The sequence below is a fragment of the Salvia splendens genome, unplaced genomic scaffold (assembly GCF_004379255.2).
Source record: "Salvia splendens isolate huo1 unplaced genomic scaffold, SspV2 ctg1010, whole genome shotgun sequence".
Classification (NCBI taxonomy): domain Eukaryota; kingdom Viridiplantae; phylum Streptophyta; class Magnoliopsida; order Lamiales; family Lamiaceae; genus Salvia; species Salvia splendens.
This window is the reverse complement of record NW_024598549.1, coordinates 1-20,100: the sequence shown is the minus strand read 5'-3', so window position 1 is coordinate 20,100 and position 20,100 is coordinate 1.

Here is a 20,100-nt window from a genome sequence, read left to right as displayed (position 1 = left end):
TTCGTGTTGGGCATAGTGCCCCACATTCGTGTTGGGCATAGTGCCCCACATTCGTGTTGGGCATAGTGCCCCCCACATTCGTGTTGATCCCGGAAGATCCAACACCAGTATTGAGCCCGAAGGCACCAACACTCGATCCATTAAAGGATCCGAAGGAACCACTATAAGTGGAACCAACCGAACCACCAAAGGTGGAACCAGTGGACGCCCCGAAGGGGTTGTCCCAAACCCAAGGGACGGTGGATGAGGCAGCTGGGAAGCCGGGGGTTGGCATCATCGAGGGAATCGATGAAGTGTTGACCGGTCCAGTGGTCGCCATGGTGGAGGGAATGGCGGAGGTGGTGGTGGCAGCAGCAGTGTTGGATTCAGTCGACATCTCCAGCAAAGGTTTAAGTTTCGAAAGTTTTTAGTTCAGTTTAAAAGGTCCAAATCCCTTCAAAGGCAAGTTATCTCGTCTTGCGATTGTTTGTTTCTGGATTACAAGAGATAAGAGCCGGGCGTAATACAACCCAAAAGAAGGAATACAAAAGAGGAAACTGAACTAGAATGAGATTACAAATGTAAAAACGAAACAGTAACCGTGAAAAAAGTTTGAGCCGAGTCGAGGAGGCCTCTTCCCGCAAGACGAGATACGCCCCGGTAGTGCTCTTCGGTTTGGCGTGTCGTCCCCAAAGGTAAAACGGCTACGTCTCTATTGATGCAGCACCGCAATCAGTAGAGCTCCGGCGAACTGGATGTAGGAGAGGACAGAGCTTCGACAGAAAGACAATGCAGAGAGGGAGAGAGCTTATGCTGTAATGCTTGTAAATGATGTAGTGTAATGCATGGAGTGGCTAGCCTATTTATAGGCTCAGTCCACTGCTGTGGGTCAACAGCCATGAAGGCTCATCATGGCATATATGTAACCGCCGACGGTTACGAGCGTGTGGCAGGAGTGTGCCATCCGTGTGTGGAGCGTGTGGATTTCTCACGTGGCAGCCGTGACTGTGCCTCGCTTGACGACGTGTCAAGCCACTTGGATTGCTGACTCGGCGGTGGTCCAAAAAGAATAGTTTGGGCCAAGCCCAAAGACCAATTGCCAAGATCCAAGTCCAAGATCGAGATCGAGATCGGGCCCGGGCCTGAGGCCCGCGAGCACGAGCACGTGCACGGGCTCGGGCGGGCGGGCGGCGGCGGCGGCGCGCGCGTGTGGGCTCTTTCACCCATCTTGGTCCACTATAATTATTAAGTAACATAAAGTCACTTAATTTATACACATTAGAAGATGTGTTAATCCTCCAATGTGGGATAATTAACACTAGTTAATTATTCCCTAAGCTCCAACTCCAAGCTTTAATTAAAAGCTAATTATGCCCAACTTTAATCCACTATTTCTCACTCACCGGAAATCGGATTTGAGAAAGTGAATATACTACATTTATCTACGTAAAATGTAGATCGACTAGCTATGTCATTTAATTTCACAAAATTAAATGTCTCGTCATATTTATTATTTGGTCAAAATCCATTGACCGGGCATATTTAATCCATGATTTTTACATCCTCCACCACTTTCTTGGGTTGGCTGTCACCACCGCTTTCACCGCCTCCCAGGCCGCCTTTTCGGTGCCATTTTGTTGAATTATGTTTTAATTTGGTTTTGGATTAGAAAAGTGGTGGTGGTGCATGTTTAAAAGAGGAGCGGCGACGGTTCTACAACAAAATGTAACTGCTAACAATGTGCAGTGATGAGCTTATTACCTTTTTCTCTTAACACTCACAAACTCTAAAGTTTTATGTTTTGAAATCATCTGAACACAAAATGAACTAAGTGTCTACACTGATCTTATTTGTTAACGCGAACTATAGTTTTACCATTTTTCAAACTCAAACTACAACCAACCCAAATAGAAGCCGCACTTCATAATCCCACTACTATTTTCATTATTAATTTTAAGTATGTTTATCTTCATTTTTTATTAACTTATATTATATTTTTTCAATTTATCTTTAAAATTAAATTTATAAAATAATTGCAATAAAATAAATTTAAATATATATATATATATATAGAGCAGTGATCTAGAGCAAGTGCTCATTAAGTACATAACTAGAGAACAAATCTCAGCCACATATCTTAATACTCCAAATTAATCTTATGGCTTAGCTATTTTTACATGTTTTAAATAAAAATAATTAACTAGGGTATTTTTGGAAACCATATTCAACTCCAACCGTCTCCTTCAATTTTCCAACTCTAATTCACACTCATTTTCCTCTCCCATCTCTTCCTCCTCTCCCCAGCCTCCGCCGCCGAGCTCAACACCACCCGCCGCAAAATAGATGTGATCACAGCCTTGAAGCAGCCAAGATGTGACTCTGTTACGGAGGAAGGCGGTGGCGCCGCCTGGAAGGAAACAATGCCTAAGGAATTCCGAAAATTGTATGGACTGTTAATGCTGAAGAGCAGCAAGAGACCTGGATCGTTCGATCAAGATGAATGTGAACGGTGACAGATGTCAAACTATACTAGCATTTTAACGAATAGAATTTTCTCCTTATACATTGAGTGATAATGTTTATAATTTGTGAATAGATTGGATTTTGATTTATTTCATGTTTTTTTTACCATTCGTGCAAGGGCTGAGCTGATTGTGATGGATCTGCGAATTTCTGATGTTAATAAATGCTGGTAGAGAATGAAGATTATGACACAGAATTTACGTGGTTCGATTTACTGAAGTAAATCTACGTCCACGGGAAGAAGGGAGGGCAAGATTGTATTGCTTGATCTGGGATTACAGCTTACAACACAGACTTGCTATATGGTATTTTATCTCTAGATAGCTTAACCCTTTTCTATCTGATCTAAGTTCTATTTATACATTGAACTAAGGTCGTGGTTTGCAGCCCCACTAACAAGATCGTGGGTGAGCAATAACTGCTCAATAACTGCTTCGTACCACTAAATAGATCGTGGGTATAGCGGAGGTCGTGGAGGCCTTTCATGAGTCCACTAACTCCTAGTTCGGTCGAATGCTGAGACCGAACTGCTGGACTTTACCGATCAGCTCTTGCCGATCTGAGAGGAGAGCTTGACTGGTCGGCTTTTACCGAGCTGTAGGCTGAGTCCGAACTCTTTGGTCGACCCGAACTCTTTGGTGCCGAACAGATACTCTTTCTTGGGCTCTGGGCTGATGGGCCGTCACTGTTATTGGGCTTGCCATTAGGGTTTAGTTCGTACCCCACACTACCCCCCCCGAAAAGCGAAGTGAATCACTTCGGCGAGGTGAGTCACTTCGGCATTCTGGATAATGGTAAGGGGGAGGCTGACGTCAGGGGACGTGCCTTGCGCGTGCCTGCATTAAATGCGACAGTAAAATCCGGCCGTTGAATCCTGAAAAGGTGGGACTCGAAACGGCGCAACGATCTCGAAATCTTTCCCGAATCTGATAAATATGCTCATTTTTCCTCATTTGAACACCTTTGCTGTTGCGTCTTCTATACTCTCTCTTTCTCGAGAAATTTTCTTCCGCTTTCAAGAGTTTCTTCAGACTTTCTTCACCTTCAAAAAGTAAGAAAAATGTCTTCTTCTTCTTCGGAGTCGGGTAGCGGTAGGAAAGGGGATAAGGGGTCTTCTGGCCGGAAAGAGTCCGGGGAGAAGACCGTAGAGTATTTCCATAGTATTTTGAGTAAGGATACTGTGATATCCCTACCCGAAAATACTTTTTTCCTGGGGGGAAGGCGGTGGTACCTGACGGTGATCATAGGGCTGACTCCCGCCGGAGGGGTACGCCACCGTGTACGAGGCCTGCTTAGAATGCGGGCTTCGTTTCCCCCTCCCTTCTGCCTTTATAGATTTACTAGATTTTTTTCAGCTTCCTTTAGGCCAAGTGACTCCGAACTCTTGGAGGCACTTGTCGGCCTTCGCTGCCGAACTCCGTAGGTTAGGAAGGGATTTGTCTCTGAAGGCGATCCTTAAATTCTTTCAATTTAAGAGGAAGGGGTCTTGGTTTTACTTGATCCCTTTACAGCCCTTTAGAGCCTTTTGTAAAACGAAGTGGCCGAAGTGGCAAAATCGCTTCTTCTACTATGATAGGACCGCGGCTCCTAGTTTTCCCTGGAGAGGGCCGGAGTCCGTTATCCGTCACCCTCGGCCTGAACCGTTGGACGAGCTCGATGGCGAGCTCAACAAGATTCCCATAGTTAGGAAACAATACACGGAGTCTGAGCTCGTCAAGGGCGACGTCGTGTTCGACATCTCGTCTTCGGACGAAGAGGCCGAGGGTGAGGATTTCTCTTTATCTTTATACTCTACTGCTTTAACGAAGAAAACCTGACTTTGCTTTCTTGCTTTTTGGCAGTGTACATGCTGAGTAAGGCTACCCGAAAATCTTCGGAGTCCAAGGAGCCGGAGAGGCCGAAAACCACCAGCTCGGCGTCTGATGCCGAGAGGACCCCGAAAAGGCAAAAAACCTCTTCGGATCCGAAGAAGCCGGAGTCAACTTCGGCAAAGGGGAGGGGGAAGGCCCAGAAGCCCCCGAGAGCGCCAGAGAAAGACGTGGTCTTGGCGCCTCCTTCGGAACATATCTGTGAGCCGTTTTTATGGCCCACGGACTTCGCCGAGGTGAATTCTCTTCTTGATTTTCTGGCCTTGCTTTTTTCCTGTATTTTTTGTGGCCCCTTTGTTGACTTTTTTCTTTATCCATTTTCAGAGGAACGATATGCTCTCCAAGCTCGTCGCCGTCGAACTCTCCAAAGCGTCCAATGACTATGCTGAGATGCAGAGGAAGTTGGCGGCTGCTTGTCATCGGGCCGAACAGGCTGAGGCTAACTTTGAGAAAGCCAGAGCTGCTAGGATTTCGGCCCAGGATGAAGCTCAGTTTGCCAAAAACCAGCTCGTCATCCAGCGAGAGCAGACGAAACGGAGGGATGCTGCCGCCGTGGCTGCCCAGGGGGAGGCTCTCCGTGTTTACACGGAGAAACTCTTTTTGAGCAGCCAGTTCTCGGCCTTTGTCGGTAGTCTGGTAAGGCTAATTGCCGATAAGGGCGAGCAGGGGGCCGACGTCGTGCTGCCTCTGTACAGCCGAGAAATAGCAGCTCGGCTTCAGAATCTGCCGCTCCTTGAGGAGCTCGCTTCATCTTCGGTCCTGCTTTCTGCAGACCGAGTCCGGAGTTGCCGAGCTGATCGGGACGAGAACCTGGAGGCTATCTTTGCCTCCGTGGGACCCGTTTCACCCGCTTCGACTTATAACGGAGAGGGTGAGGCCGAGCCGCCGGAGCTGGAGGCCGAAGTCGAGCGGGCCGGGCATCCGGAGAAGGAGGCCGATCAGGAGGCGGAGGCGAGGCCGGCAGGAGGCGAGGCCGAGGCTGAGGTAGCTCAGGAGAAAGAAGCTGAACCAGACCAAGGAGCCGGAGACGAAGCTGGTGGAGTATGATTTCGTCTCCCTTCTCTTAGTCTAGTTTCTTCCTTGTAAAATGGCCTTGAAGCCCTCCTAGTGTAAAAAATTTTCCTTGTGAATGAAAAATTCTCTACACTTGTCTTCGTATAGCTTTTCGTACTCGCCTTTATTCCTGTTGTATTTTACTATCTGCTCGGTACATCTGCCGAACTAATATAGCTGCTTTGTACTCAAGGAGATGGAGATACTTCACTGGAAACGGCTGTACTCTTCGGCTTTAGACGAAGCTGAGAAAGAGCTATAGCCGATCAGACGAAGAATGACGAGCTTCTGGCTCGTTTAGTGAAGCTGGAGGCCGATAATAAGGACTTAGAGTCCGATAAGAAGGATCTGGAGGCCGAGCTGAATACGACCATTGCTGAGAGGACTGCGTACGAGGATTACATCCGTGTGCGCGGGGGCTTGACCATATCAGATGTTCAGAGTCGAGTTGACGAACTGTGGGAGGAATATCATGTACTCCGGAGGAACAATGCGCTGGAGAGCTCGGCTTGCCAACAAGTTGTGAAATCATTACGGCGTTGGGCTTCTCGGTACGACATTGTTCTTTCTCGGCGCCCCTCCATAGAAAGATTCCTTCGGCATATCGTGGCAACAGATGCTCGCACTCCAGATCAAACCTCTGGTTCCCTTGTTCAAAATCCTACTCCCAGTCAACAACGAACTCCGGAACAGCCGGAAACGTCAAGACGAGAACGGGCTCAGGAGCAACCGGAATCGTCAAGACAGGGACGGACTGAAATTCGCCGAGGAGTTGTGACTATGAGCGAGCAAGATCAGCAGATGCTTATTGCAGAGACTCTTCATCGCCGAGGTGTTAGGACTTCTCGGGCTCGGGGAAGAGGCGTTGGGTCGAGGATAGCATCTCGTCGACCTGCTTATTCTTCATCTGCTCGGAACAACCGAACTCGGCTTCCAGAGGGTTTTGCAGATAGGTGGCTTAACTTTAGCAACCCTGGACAGTAGAATAGTCCTCTGTAATAGCGTAACGCCATTTTGTAGGGTAGCGGAGTTGTATGCCGAACAAGATTTGAAAAATGAAATTTTGTTTTCGCTTCTAACACTGTATTTACAGCTTAGCGAAAAAATTTCATCGTACTTGTCCTCGGTCTTATGAAGTAAACTTCTTTGACCGGACTTGGTCCTTGGTCTTATGAAGTAAACTTCTTTGACCGGACTCGTCTTTGGTCTGATGAAATAAACATCTTTGACCGGACTCGTCTTTGGTCTGATGAAATAAACATCTTTGACCGGACTCGTCTTTGGTCTGATGAAATAAACATCTTTGACCGGACTCGTCTTTGGTCTGATGAAATAAACATCTTTGACCGGACTCGTCTTTGGTCTGATGAAATAAACATCTTTGACCAGACTTGGTTTGTGTTCTAATTTGGCGATTTTTGTCGCCGGGATCGAACTTTCCCTTGTCCTAATTCGGCGAGTTTTATCGCGTGGATCGGACTTTCCCATTTAACCGAAGTGGTCTTATGCAGTAAACCTCTTTGACTAGACATGGTCGTCCCCGGTCTTATGAGGTAAACTTCTTTGACCGAACTTGGTCGTCCTAATTCGGCGAGGTTTATCGCGTGGATCGGACTTTCCCTTATTGCAGTTCGTTTCAGACGAAGTGCTTATTTCTTAAGCCGAATTGTGGTCTCGTATCTTCCTGAGAAGCTTGGACTCACAATCGTTGGCTTACTGCAGTTCGTTTCAGACGAAGTGCTTGTTAAGCTGAATTGCGGTCTTGTATCCTCCTTGGAAGCTTGGACTCACAATCGTTGGCTTATTGCAGTTCGTTTCAGACGGACTGCTTGTTAAGCTGAATTGTGGTCTTATATCCTCCTTAGAAGCTTGGACTCACAATAGTCTTTAATAATCGATCTAAAAAGGGGATCAGTCTTTAAAGAACGATATACCTTGGTACCATTTGTAAGAGACGACAAGCACATAGAGACAAAACACATAGGGAAAAAATGAAAAAGACGAAAGAAAAAAACTTTAAACTTTTTATAAAACAACAAGTAAAAGGTACAAGTAAAAAACAAACAAATAAAACATGTACCCTATGACCGAACTAGACACAAGACAGACTGACCGGACTTTGTCTCTTACAAGTGGAACTTCTTGAGGTTGGAGACGTGCCATGTTCGGGGTACTTGTTCTCCTGACATGTGAGTCAATTTATAAGACCCTTTGCCGAGGACTTCTGACACCCGATATGGACCCTCCCATGTGGGTTCGAGTTTGCCCAGCTTTTCTGCTCGGCTTACTTCGTTGTTTCTCAAGACGAGATCTCCCACTTGAAATTGAAGCTTTTTCACCCTTTGGTTATAATACCGGGCTACTTGCTCCTTATACTTGGCTGCTTTTATGCATGCCAATTCTCTTCTTTCTTCGGCGAGATCTAGCTCTGCTCTCAGTCCGTCGTCATTCATTTCTGAGGAGAAATTTAGAGTTCGGGGACTGGGTACGCCGATCTCCACCGGAATTACGGCTTCAGTGCCGTACACCAGACTATACGGGGTTTCACCGTTGGAGGTTTTGGGTGTAGTTCGGTAGGACCACAGGACTTGAGGGAGATTTTCTACCCATTGTCCTTTGGCTTGTTCTAACCGAGCTTTTAACCCTTTCACCAGAATCCGGTTCGTTACTTCCGTTTGTCCGTTTGCTTGGGGATGGGAGACCGAAGTGAACCGCTGTTGAATGTTCAGCTCTTGGCACCAATTCTTGAACGTCTTGTCGGTGAACTGAGTCCCATTATCCGAGATGAGGATGTGGGGTATGCCAAATCGGCACACTATGTTCTTCCAGACGAAGTCCAATGCCTTTGAGCTCGTTATCGTAGCTAATGGTTCAGCCTCCACCCACTTCGTGAAGTAGTCCACGGCAACGATAAGGAATTTCATTTGCCGAGGAGCTTGAGGAAGTGGTCCCACTATGTCTATGCCCCATTGCATGAAAGGCCAAGGGCTTTGCATAGTGTATAGATCGGTCTGCGGCATCCTTGGGACATTTGCATGAATTTGGCACTTCGTACACTTCTTGACGAGCTGCACTGCCTCTTGTACCATGGTTGGCCAATAATATCCCCATCTCAGAACTTTTTTAGCTAAAGCTCTGGCTCCGATGTGGCTACCGCACGATCCTTCATGAACTTCTCTGAGGATGTAGTCCGTCTCTTCTGGTCCTACGCACCGCAATAACGGCTGGAGGTAAGACTTTCTAAAGAGGACTCCTTCATGAAGTTCGTACCGAAGTGCTCGGCACGTAATCTTCCGAGCTTCTCTCTTATCCTCAGGCAATTGTCCTTGATCCAGATACTGCAAGATCGGCGTCATCCAGTTCGGCGAGCTGGATACTGAATGTACCTCGGCTTCATCAATGCTTCGATGCATTAATTCTTCCGCCTTTGAGCTCGGATCTGAGGCCAACTTACTTAAGGTATCTGCTCGGCTATTTTCCGCTCTGGGAATACGGATTATCCGAAAATAGGAGAAACTTCGGCTGATGCTTTGCGCTTTGTCCAAATACTTCTTCATTCTCTCGTCACGAGCTTCACTTGTACCCAACATGTGATTTACTATGACTTGTGAATCACAATGGACTTTGAGAGATTTGACGAGCAGACTTTGCGCTAACTGGAGTCCGGCCAGGAGGGCTTCGTACTCGGCTTCATTATTAGTAGTGGGGAATAGGAACCGAAGTGAGTAGGTTACCTCGTGTCCGTCGGGAGCGACAAGTAAAATACCAGCTCCACTTCCCATCTTGTTTGAAGCTCCATCTACGAATCCGCTCCAGCAGTCCGGCGGCTCTATTTCGGATTCCAAGGGCTGTGCTAGTTCGGCATTGGCAGAATTCTTCTGTTCGGCAATAACAGGAATTGCTTGATCGAACTTTGCTTCTGCAAGAAAATCTGCCAAGGCTTGTCCCTTGATGGCTTTCCGAGGTAGGTATTCAATTGTGTGCTCTCCCAACTCTATAGCCCACTTGGCGATTCTGCCTGATGCTTCTGGTTTGGTCAACACTTGCCGAAGTGGCAGATCAGTTAAGACGCATACCTTGTGAGCATAGAAGTATGGCCGCAGTCTCCTTGCTGCATTTACTAATGCCAGAGCAATTTTTCCAGAGGTTGATACCTTGTTTCTGGACCTCTTAATGCTCGGCTTGTAAAGTAGATGGGAAGCTGCTTTAGGCCTTCTTCTCGTACAAGCACCGCGCTGATGGTTTGATCCGATGCCGCTAAGTATAAGAATATTACTTCGGCTTCGTTGGAGCAGAGAGAATAGGAAGCTCGGCTAGATAACTTTTGAGCTCGTCAAAGGCCTTTTTCTGCTCGGCTCCCCACTCGAACTTTGGTGCCTTTTTCAACACCTTGAAGAACGGCAGTTGCTTTTCGGCTGCTTGGGAAAGGAATCGATTCAGTGCGGCTAGACATCCGGTTAGCCTTTGCACGTCATGTATGGACTTCGGCATTGCCATGTTCTGAACGATTGAACTTTTGAGGGGTTTGCCTTGAGTCCGTCCTTTGAAACCCAACAACCCAGAAACTTTCCCGAATCTACCAAAAAGGTACACTTTTGGGGATTAAGTTTGAGGTTGGCTTTCTTGAGCACGTTGAGAGTGGACTTGAGGTTGTGCTCGTACTCCGAAGTGCTTTTGTTTTTGACGACTATATCGTCAACATACACTTCGACCTCCTTTCCAATCAGGTGCCGAAAAAGCTTGTCTACCATCCTTTGATAAGTGGCTCCGCATTCTTTAACCGAATGGCATCTTTTTATAAGCGAAAATGCCGAAATCAGTAATGAAGGCCGTTTTGAAGCGTCAATCTCATCCATTAAAACTTGATGGTATCCTTTGTACAGATCAAGAAAACAAAAAATTTCAAAGCCTATCAAAGCTTCTACTTTTTTATCTATGTTCGGAAGGGATAGCAATCTTTGGGACAGTGCTTATTTAGATCGGTGAAATCTATGCACATCCGCCATCCTCCTTCCTTTTTCTTGATCATGACAGGATTGGCCACCCACGAAGGATACTTCACTTCGAATAACACATCCGCCTTCAATAATTGACGGACTTCGTCATGGATGACTTGACTTCGTTCTGCCGCAAAGAGTCTTTGCTTCTGTTTTATCGGCCGGACTGAAGGATCAATATTTAACCGATGAGTGATTACCTCGGGGGGCACTCCGGTCATGTCCAACGGAGACCATGCAAAGACGTCTTTATACTCCTTGAGGAGCTGGATGGTTTTTTCCCGAAGTAGGGGCGTTCCCGCGAAACCGATCTTAACCGTTCTGGATGGATCGTCTTCGTACAGCTGAACTGTCATCGAGTTCGGCTCCGGTATGACTTCGGTCATCGCCTCTGACTCCGGCTGCTGTGATTGCTATGCTTGGTGGTGCCGATCTGACTGCTCGGCACTTCTAAGCGCAATTTGCAGACATTCCTTTGCTCTCTTTTGGTCACCTCGGATGACCGCTATCCCTCCTTTAGTAGGGATCTTGATGGTGAGGTGATAGGTGGAGCAAACGGCCCGAACTGTGTTGAGCCAGTCTCTTCCCAGGATGACGTTGTACGGGGACCGAGCTTTCACCACGAAAAACTCAATCATCGTACTGGAGCTAGTAGGCGCTTTCCCCACCGTGATCGGAAGGCTGATAATACCTTCAGGGCGGGTGTCCTCCTGGGTGAAGCTCTTCAGGGAAGCGGAGCCGGACTGAGCCGAGCTGGGTCCACTTCTAGTTTGTCGAAGCACTCTTTAAAAAGAATGCTAACCGACGCTCCTGTATCCACAAACACCCTGTGGATCAGTTTGTTTGCCACTCCGGCTTGGATGACAATGGCGTCTTGGTGAGGAGAGATGGCCGGGACGGGATCAGCAGCCGAGAACGTAATCACTTCGTCCTGCTTCAGCCTTTTATGCGTGGGCTCCTCTCGATTGGAGCCTCTGCGTTCTGACTTTAGGGACGACTTGGTCTTCCCGCAGGAAGCGCATCAATAGTCTGGATTACTCCATCATATTGCGGCTCGTCATCGTCTTCGGGATCCGGCTGCCTTTTCGGATCCTGAGGAGCGCAGTTCGCACCACTCTGCTTTTTATTCTTCTTTGACTGCTTGCTTTGGTATTTTTTCAATGTCCCTGCCCTCACAAGAACATCGATACCTGCAGCCAAGTTTCTGCACTCCTCGTATCGTGACCGTGGTCTTGATGGTAGGAGCAGTAGTTATCCTGGGGTCGGCGCGCGGCTGATTTCGTCATCCGCTTTGGCTTTTCGAACAGGTCAGAGTGCAGTTCGAAAATTTCCGCTCTCGGCTTGTTCAGCGTACGAACTGAGCGGGCGACTTCTCGGGATTGAGACGAGTCCCAATCTGTCTTGCACCGGAGCCCTTTGAATTCTTTCAAATGGAGTCCGGCGAGGATGCCCCTGATCGCTATGATCGGGCTTCCTTCTGTCTCCTCGGGTCGATGAGCTGTCTAACGACCGTTTGCGACGGTCTGCCTCATCGGCCCGGGAGTACTGGTCCGCAATGTCCCACATTTCCTGAGCTGTCTGCGGACCGCACTCAACGAGCTTCCTGTAGAGAGCTCCGGGCAAGATTCCATTTTGGAATGCCGAGATGACAAGCAGATCGTTGAGATCGTCTACTTGCAGGCATTCCTTGTGGAATCTTGTCATAAAGTCGCTGATTTTTTCGTCGCGACCTTGACGAATGGAAAGCAGCTGAGCCGAAGTGATTCGGGCTTCCGCTTTCTGAAAGAACCTCCTGTGGAAGGCATCCATTAGATCTCGGTAAGATCTGATGCTGCCCTGGGGAGAGGCTATCGAACCACCTTCTCGCGTTCCCGATGAGCAGCTCGGGAAACAGCTTGCACATGTGGACCTCGTTGAGACCCTGGTTCGCCATGTTATATTGATAGCGCCCCAAGAAATCGTGAGGGTCCACGAGCCCGTCGTAAGTCATCGACGGAGTTCGGTAGTTCTGTGGTAGGGGAGTTCGGGTGATGTCGTCCGAGAACGGAGTCTTCAGTGCTCCGTACACGGCGAATCCGATATCTCGTCGGTATGGAGGAGATTGAGTTCTCCTGTGATTCCGGTACCGAGGAGGAACAGGAATATGTCGGGGTTGAGGATTCTTTCTCCTGGGAGATGCGACACTACTGCGGTAGTGACTTTCTTGTGCGGAGGGAGAAGGAGAATCCGTCGTTTTCGTCTCCGGCTGCTTTTGGCTTTTTCGCAGGAAGGTTAAGAATTCCTCCTGCTTTTCAGCCAAAAACTGCTTGACAGCCTCATTCAAATCGGGCTGCTGGGAAGACTCAGTGGGACGATTTTTGGAGCGGCTTGTTCCTTCGCCATGAGAACTGGTGGTGGATTTATCCCTAGGCTGTTTTCCCGACCTATGGGATGGATTGGCTTCCTCCTGGTTCTCACGGGCTGGAATACGGGTATTCTGCGATCTGGTATGCATTTTTTGGGTGGAAAAAAATGGATCAAAAATTCGCTTTATCACAAATTTTGTTCTCTGTTTCCCACAGACGGCGCCAGTGATGGATCTGCGAATTTCTGATGTTAATAAATGCTGGTAGAGAATGAAGATTATGACACAGAATTTACGTGGTTCGATTTACTGAAGTAAATCTACGTCCACGGGAAGAAGGGAGGGCAAGATTGTATTGCTTGATCTGGGATTACAGCTTACAACACAGACTTGCTATATGGTATTTTATCTCTAGATAGCTTAACCCTTTTCTATCTGATCTAAGTTCTATTTATACATTGAACTAAGGTCGTGGTTTGCAGCCCCACTAACAAGATCGTGGGTGAGCAATAACTGCTCAATAACTGCTTCGTACCACTAAATAGATCGTGGGTATAGCGGAGGTCGTGGAGGCCTTTCATGAGTCCACTAACTCCTAGTTCGGTCGAATGCTGAGACCGAACTGCTGGACTTTACCGATCAGCTCTTGCCGATCTGAGAGGAGAGCTTGACTGGTCGGCTTTACCGAGCTGTAGGCTGAGTCCGAACTCTTTGGTCGACCCGAACTCTTTGGTGCCGAACAGATACTCTTTCTTGGGCTCTGGGCTGATGGGCCGTCACTGTTATTGGGCTTGCCATTAGGGTTTAGTTCGTACCCCATCAGATTGCTTATTTAAATTTACTTAGACTTCATTCACAAGAAACACGATTATATTGTTGTGATGATTTGGAAGCCACTTGCTTTACCAAGTTGTTTTAATTGATTGTTTATACTTTACAGATTAGATGCTGGCGACAACAGTGAAGTAAAACCATTCTAATAGTGATGTGTTTTGTTAATAAGAGTGAAGTAAAATCATGCTAAAGTGATGTGTTTTGTAAACAAGAGTGAAGTAAAATCAGAATAAGAGTGATGTGTTTTGTAAACAAGAGTGAAGTAAATCGGAATAAGAGTGATATGTTTTGTAAACAAGAGTGAAGTAAAATCGGAATAAGAGTGATATGTTTGTAAACAAAAGTGAAGTAAAATCACAATAAGAGTGATGTGTTTTGTAAACAAGAGTGAAGTAAAATCAGAATAAGAGTGATGTGTTTTGTAAACAAGAGTGGAGTAATGTGTTTTGTAAACAAGAGTGAAATAAAATCAGAATAAGAGTGATGTGTTTTGTAAAGAGTGAAGTAAAATCAGAATAAGAGTGATGTGTTTTGTAAACAAGAGTGAAGTAAAATCAGAATAAGAATGATGTGTTTTGTAAACAAGAGTGAAGTAAAATCAGATTAAGAGTGATGTATTTTGTAAACAAGAGTGAAGTAAAATCACAATAAGAGTGATGTGCTTGTAAACAAGAGTGAAGTAAAATCACAATAAGAGTGATGTGTTTTGTAAACAAGAGTGAAGTAAAATCACAATAAGAGTGATGTGTTTTGTAAACAAGAGTGAAGTGAAATCATGCTAATAGTGATGTGTTTTGTTAACAGCTGTGAAGTAAAATCATTCTAATAGTGATGTGTTTGTTAACAATGACATGAGAGAAATATGAGTTCTCACCGACAGAGACAGCTATATACTATTAAGCTAGGATGAATGAAATTGGAATTAAGCTAATAATGACCTAACTGACGACGGTTAAGTCCAAGTCCAATTAAGTTGGGCAAAATACAATGCAATATCATATAGTATCTTGTATATATACGTACGTGGACTTTCCACCGCTTTCATATGTATATAAACACTCTCGCGCCTTCCCCAGTTCAGTCATTCATTCCCATTTCTACTGATACAAATGCAACTCCTCCATTGATTCTTCTTCTTCACCTCGCAACCTTCTATCAATGCCGATTTTCTTCAAAACATTTGCTCTCTCTATATTTCTGTTGCTCACCATTGCAACTCCCTATAACTTGATGGATGAATGCAGAGAGCGATGGGAAATGCATGGATGGATACGAGGAATTTGAGTTTTGTAGACGTGTTTTCGGAGCGCCAAATTGGGTTGTAAAATGAGGAAATGGAAATGAGAAATTATTTAGTTTCCAAATATGCCATTATTAATTACTTTTTATTTAAAACATGTAAAATAGCTAAGCCATAGGATGAATTTGGAGTATTAAGATGTGTGGCTGAGATTTGTTCTCTAGTTATACACTTAAAATTAGTTATATCTTGATCACTATATATTTATATATATATATAATATATATATATTATATTATATATATATATATATATATAACTACTACTTCTTTTTTCCCCATATAGTTGTTTATCAATTTTAGTTCGTCTCTCATTAAGAGTTATAGTTCATTTTATTCTATAAAGTATATGACTAATATGTTCTACTCCTTCATTCCTTAAATTTTGTCACATTTTAACAGGGTACAAATTTTCAGAAATGTAATGGGAAGTGAGTTGAAAAAGTTAATAGAGAGTGAATTCTACTTTTATATATTAGTTTGATAATACAATGTAAATTGAAATGAATTAGTGGAATATAAGATCCATTACTAAAAATAGTAAAAGTGAAATTGATAAATTTTTAGGACGAACGAAAATGGAAAAAATATAATAAAAAATTTAAGAGACGGAGGGATTACATTCTATCAATCTCATCTCACTTAGAGTATAAAAATTAACATATAAAAACAAGTTTTACATTTTATTATTTTGGTATTAATATCTTTTCTTCAAATTTGTGCAGGACTTTCTAATAGGGAGGGAGCAATAAATTTGAAATGAAATTAAACAAAAAATGAATTACTATGTTTTATAGATAAATAGATTATATAACATGTACAAGCATATCATACCGTACATATTTAATTATTTTTTGCTATAGTTTTCAAAACGTACGGCCATCACAATTGACCCACACGACCAAACTTTAGAAAACTTTTATCAAGAAAACTTATTTACACGTGTGTGTTACTTAGTATTTTCGTATCGTTAAAACTTGAAAGCACTAGCTTATTAATTATTAGTATCGCCAACAATTGTTGAACGATAAATATCATGAAAATAATTTTTTTAGTTATATATTCATATTCATCGTTTCATGTATGATTGTATTAGTACCATATTATATGCTTATGAAATAAGCTTAGCAATCAAGTGAAAATATAGTAATATTATAACTAGAAAAAAAATCATGCAATATGTATCATCGCAACCTATGTAGAAACTAAAGAGTTCCTTAAAAACAAACAAAACACTAAATAAAATTAAAAACATCAGTAGCAACTAACCCGTTTCTATAACTAATCACAAAAAAATAAAAAAACATTATATATTGCAGGAATTAATCTAATCAAACTTCAATGTAGACCAAGCCAGCCTTAAAAATATGGAGCAGGGATTTTTTGTGATTAGTTATAGAAACGGGTATATATATTGCAAGAAACGGGTATATATAACTAAGTTAACTAACTGAATGTAAAATCAAGCCAACCTTAAAAATCTCAAATTACAATATAGAGAAAATAATTTAAATCAAACTTCAATGTTTAACCATATTATCTGAATAAAATTACAGTTACTTATATGAATTAAGATGATGCTTTCACACATAGGTGTGGTTCAATTCAGTTTCCTTAAAAATACTATTAATATAGCCAGAAACAGAATGGTTTTGGATTTAACGAAATAGGAATCCGATGTAACGCGTGGAAGGTAATAATACTACACCAAACTAACAGCCAATTCCGTTCCTGCATGTGCTTCTGTTTTTTCAAACCTTACCTTCATTTTCTTCCTTTCTTGCGTAGGTCTTGTTTATGATCACTTATTCTCTCTACTCTCAAGCTGAAAACTCGACGTATATAACCATATCCACCACCTCTAAAATTAATTTTAAAAAAAGAAAACTGTAATCTTAATTAAATTGCTTTTTAGATCATTAAAGTTTTCCTTTCAAAAATCGGTGGTAATTTGGAAATTTCCCCAAGTTTGAAGTTTGAACAATGCTTTATCCCCTTCCAAAACTCGGATTCAATCATGACCTAAACTATTCCTAAAAATCAGCACATACGGCAAAGAAAAAATAAAGAAATTACTAACAATATTTAAATGAAAAATATGCTAATTACACAAATTTCTTCAAATATATATAGAGGATGTAGCAAGTAGTAATTGGTAATTGGAGTGTAACTAATCACACCAAATTAATGTCGATGCATATATATTCTGTTCCTAAACATTCACACTTAATGAAAATAAACCGAAAAATATATACCAGTTTCTATAACTAATCACAAAAAAAATAAAATAAATTAAATAGATAACTACTAATAATATGCATACCTCTCTTCTAAAAAATACTAAAAAAATCACATATCAGAACGTATCTTCTTGGAACTTTAACTGTGGTTTGGCTCCGGCTCAGATACTGGTTCAGGCTCAGATACCCGCGGTGGCGGTGGCGGTGGCGGTGATTCAAATTGAGAGAAGAATGCATTAATTTCCTTTTCCGGTACAATTTTACCTGATGGATCCGCGAATTTTTGATGTTAGCAAATGCTGGTAGAGAATGAAAATACAGACACAAAGAATTTACGTGGTTCGATTTACTGAAGTAAATCTACGTCCACGGGAAAAAGGGAGGGCAAGATTGTATTGCTTGATCTGTTTTCTACAGCTTACAAATACAAACTTGCTATTTGCTATATGGTGTTTTATCTCTAGAGAGCTTAACCTTCTCATATCAGATCTAAGTTCCATTTATATCTTGGACTAAGATCGTGCTTGCATCACCACCCTAAGTCGTGGATGTCGTGTAGGTCATGGCCTAAGATCGTGGATGTAGCGTAGGTCATGGCCTACGATCGTGCCTGAGTTGACACACGCGTGTAGTGGGTGTGTGGACATCCTGTATGGGTCCACTAACTCCTTGTTCGGTCGAATACTGAGACCGAACTGCTTTGGTTGCCGATCTGAGAGTAGAGCTTGATGCCGACCTGAGAGCAGAGCTTGATTGGTTGGCTTTACCGAGCTGTAGGCTGAGGCCGAACTCTTTGGTAATGCCGAACTCATACTCTGCTTTGGTTGCCGATCTGAGAGTAGAGCTTGATGCCGACCTGAGAGCAGAGCTTGATAGGTGGCTTTTACCGAGCTGTAGGCTGAGGCCGAACTCTTTGGTAATGCCGAACTCATACTCTTCCTTGGGCTTTGGCTGATGGGCCGTCATTGCTGTTGGGCTTGTTTAGTACGCACCCCATCACTACCCCCCCCGAAAAGCGAAGTGAATCACTTCGGCGAAGCGAGTCACTTCGGCATTCTGGAATACGGGGGAGGCTGAAGTCGGGGGACGTGCCCTGCGCGTGACTGCATTAAATGCGGCATTAAATGCGACAGTAAAATCCGGCCGTCGAATCCTGAAAAGGTGGATATGAAACGGTGCGATGATTTGAAATCTTTTCCAAATCTGATAAATACCGCTTTCTTCATCATTGAACACCTTTGCTATTGGCTTCTTCTGCACTTCTCTATCTTTTGCGTGAAAAATTTCCTTCCGCTTCAAAAATTTCCTCAGGATTTCTTCAAACTTTCAAAGAGTAAGAACCATGTCTGCTTCTTCTTCGTCTGAGTCTGGTAGCGGTAGAAAAGGGGGAGGGGTCTTCTAGCCGAAAAGAATCCGGGAGAAGACCGTAGAGTATTTTCACAGTATCTTGAGTAAGGATACTGTGATATCCCTTTACGAAAAATACTCTTTTCCTGGGGAAGGCGGTGGTTCCCGACGATGATCATAGGGCTAACGATCCGCCGGAGGGTATGCCACCGTTACGAAGCCTGCTTAGAATGCGGGCTTCGTTTCCCTCTTCCCCCACCTTTTGTAGAGTTTCTTGATTTTTTTCAACTCCCTTTAGTCAGGTGACTCCGAATTCTTGGAGGCACTTGTCGGCTTTTGCTGCCGAACTCCGTAGGTTAGATAAGGATCTGTCTCTGCGGGCAATCCTTAATTTTTTCCAATTTAAAAGGAAGGGATCTGGTTTTACTTGATCCCCTTACAGCCTTTTAGGCATTCTGCAAAACCAAGTGGCCGAAATGCAAAACCGCTTCTTTTTTATAATAGGACAGCGGCTCCGGCTTCCCCTGGAGAGGGCCGAAGTCCGTGATTCCTCACCCTCGGTTAGAACCATTGGGCCGAGCTCGATGAAGCTCAACAAGATTCCCATAGTTAGAAACACAATACACGGAGTCTGAGCTCGTCAAGGGCGACGTCGTGTTCGACATCTCGTCTTCGGACGAAGAGGCCGAGGGTGAGGATTTCTCTTTACTTTATGTTCTACGCTTTAACGAAGAAAACTAACCTTGCTTTCTTGCTTTTGGCAGTGTACATGCTGAACAAGGCTACCCGAAAACTTCGGAGTCCAGGAGCCGGAGAGGCCGAAAACCGCCAGCTCGGCGTCTGTGCCGAGAGGACTCCGAAAAGGCAAAAAACCTTTCGGATCCGAAGAAGGCCGGAGTCAACTTCGGCAAAGGGGGGGGGAAGGCCCAGAGCCCCCGAGAAGCGCCAAGAAAAGACGTGGTCTTGCGCCTCCTCGAACATAATCTGTGAAGCCGTTTTTATGCCCCGGACTTCGCCGAGGTGAATTCTCTTCTTGATTTTCTGGCTTGCTTTTTTTTCTGTATTTTTGTGGTCCCTTTGTTGACTTTTTTCTTTATTCATTTTCAGAGGAACGATATGCTCTCCAACTCGTCGCGTCAACTCTCAAAGCGTCCAATGACTATGCCGAGATGCAGAGGAAGTTGGCAGCTGCTTGTCATCGGGCCGAACAGGCTGAGGCTCGACTTTGAGAAGGCCAGAGCTGCTAGGATTCGGCCCAGATGAACGCTCAGTTTGCCAAAAACCAGCTCGTCATCCAGCGAGAGCAGGCGAATGCGGAGCGATGCTGCTGCCGTGGTTGCCCAAGGGAGGCTCTCCGTGTTTACACGGAGAAACTCTTTTTGAGCAGCCAGTTCTCGGCCTTTGTCGGTAGCCTGGTAAGGCTAATTGCCGATAAGGGCGAGCAGGGGGCCGACGTCGTGCTGCCTCTGTACAGCCGAGAGATAGCAGCTCGGCTTCAGAATCTGCCGCTCCTTGAGGAGCTCGCTTCATCCTCGGTCCTGCTTTCTGCAGACCGAGTCCGGAGTTGTCGAGCTGATCGGGACGAGAACCTGGAGGCTATCTTTGCCTCCGTGGGA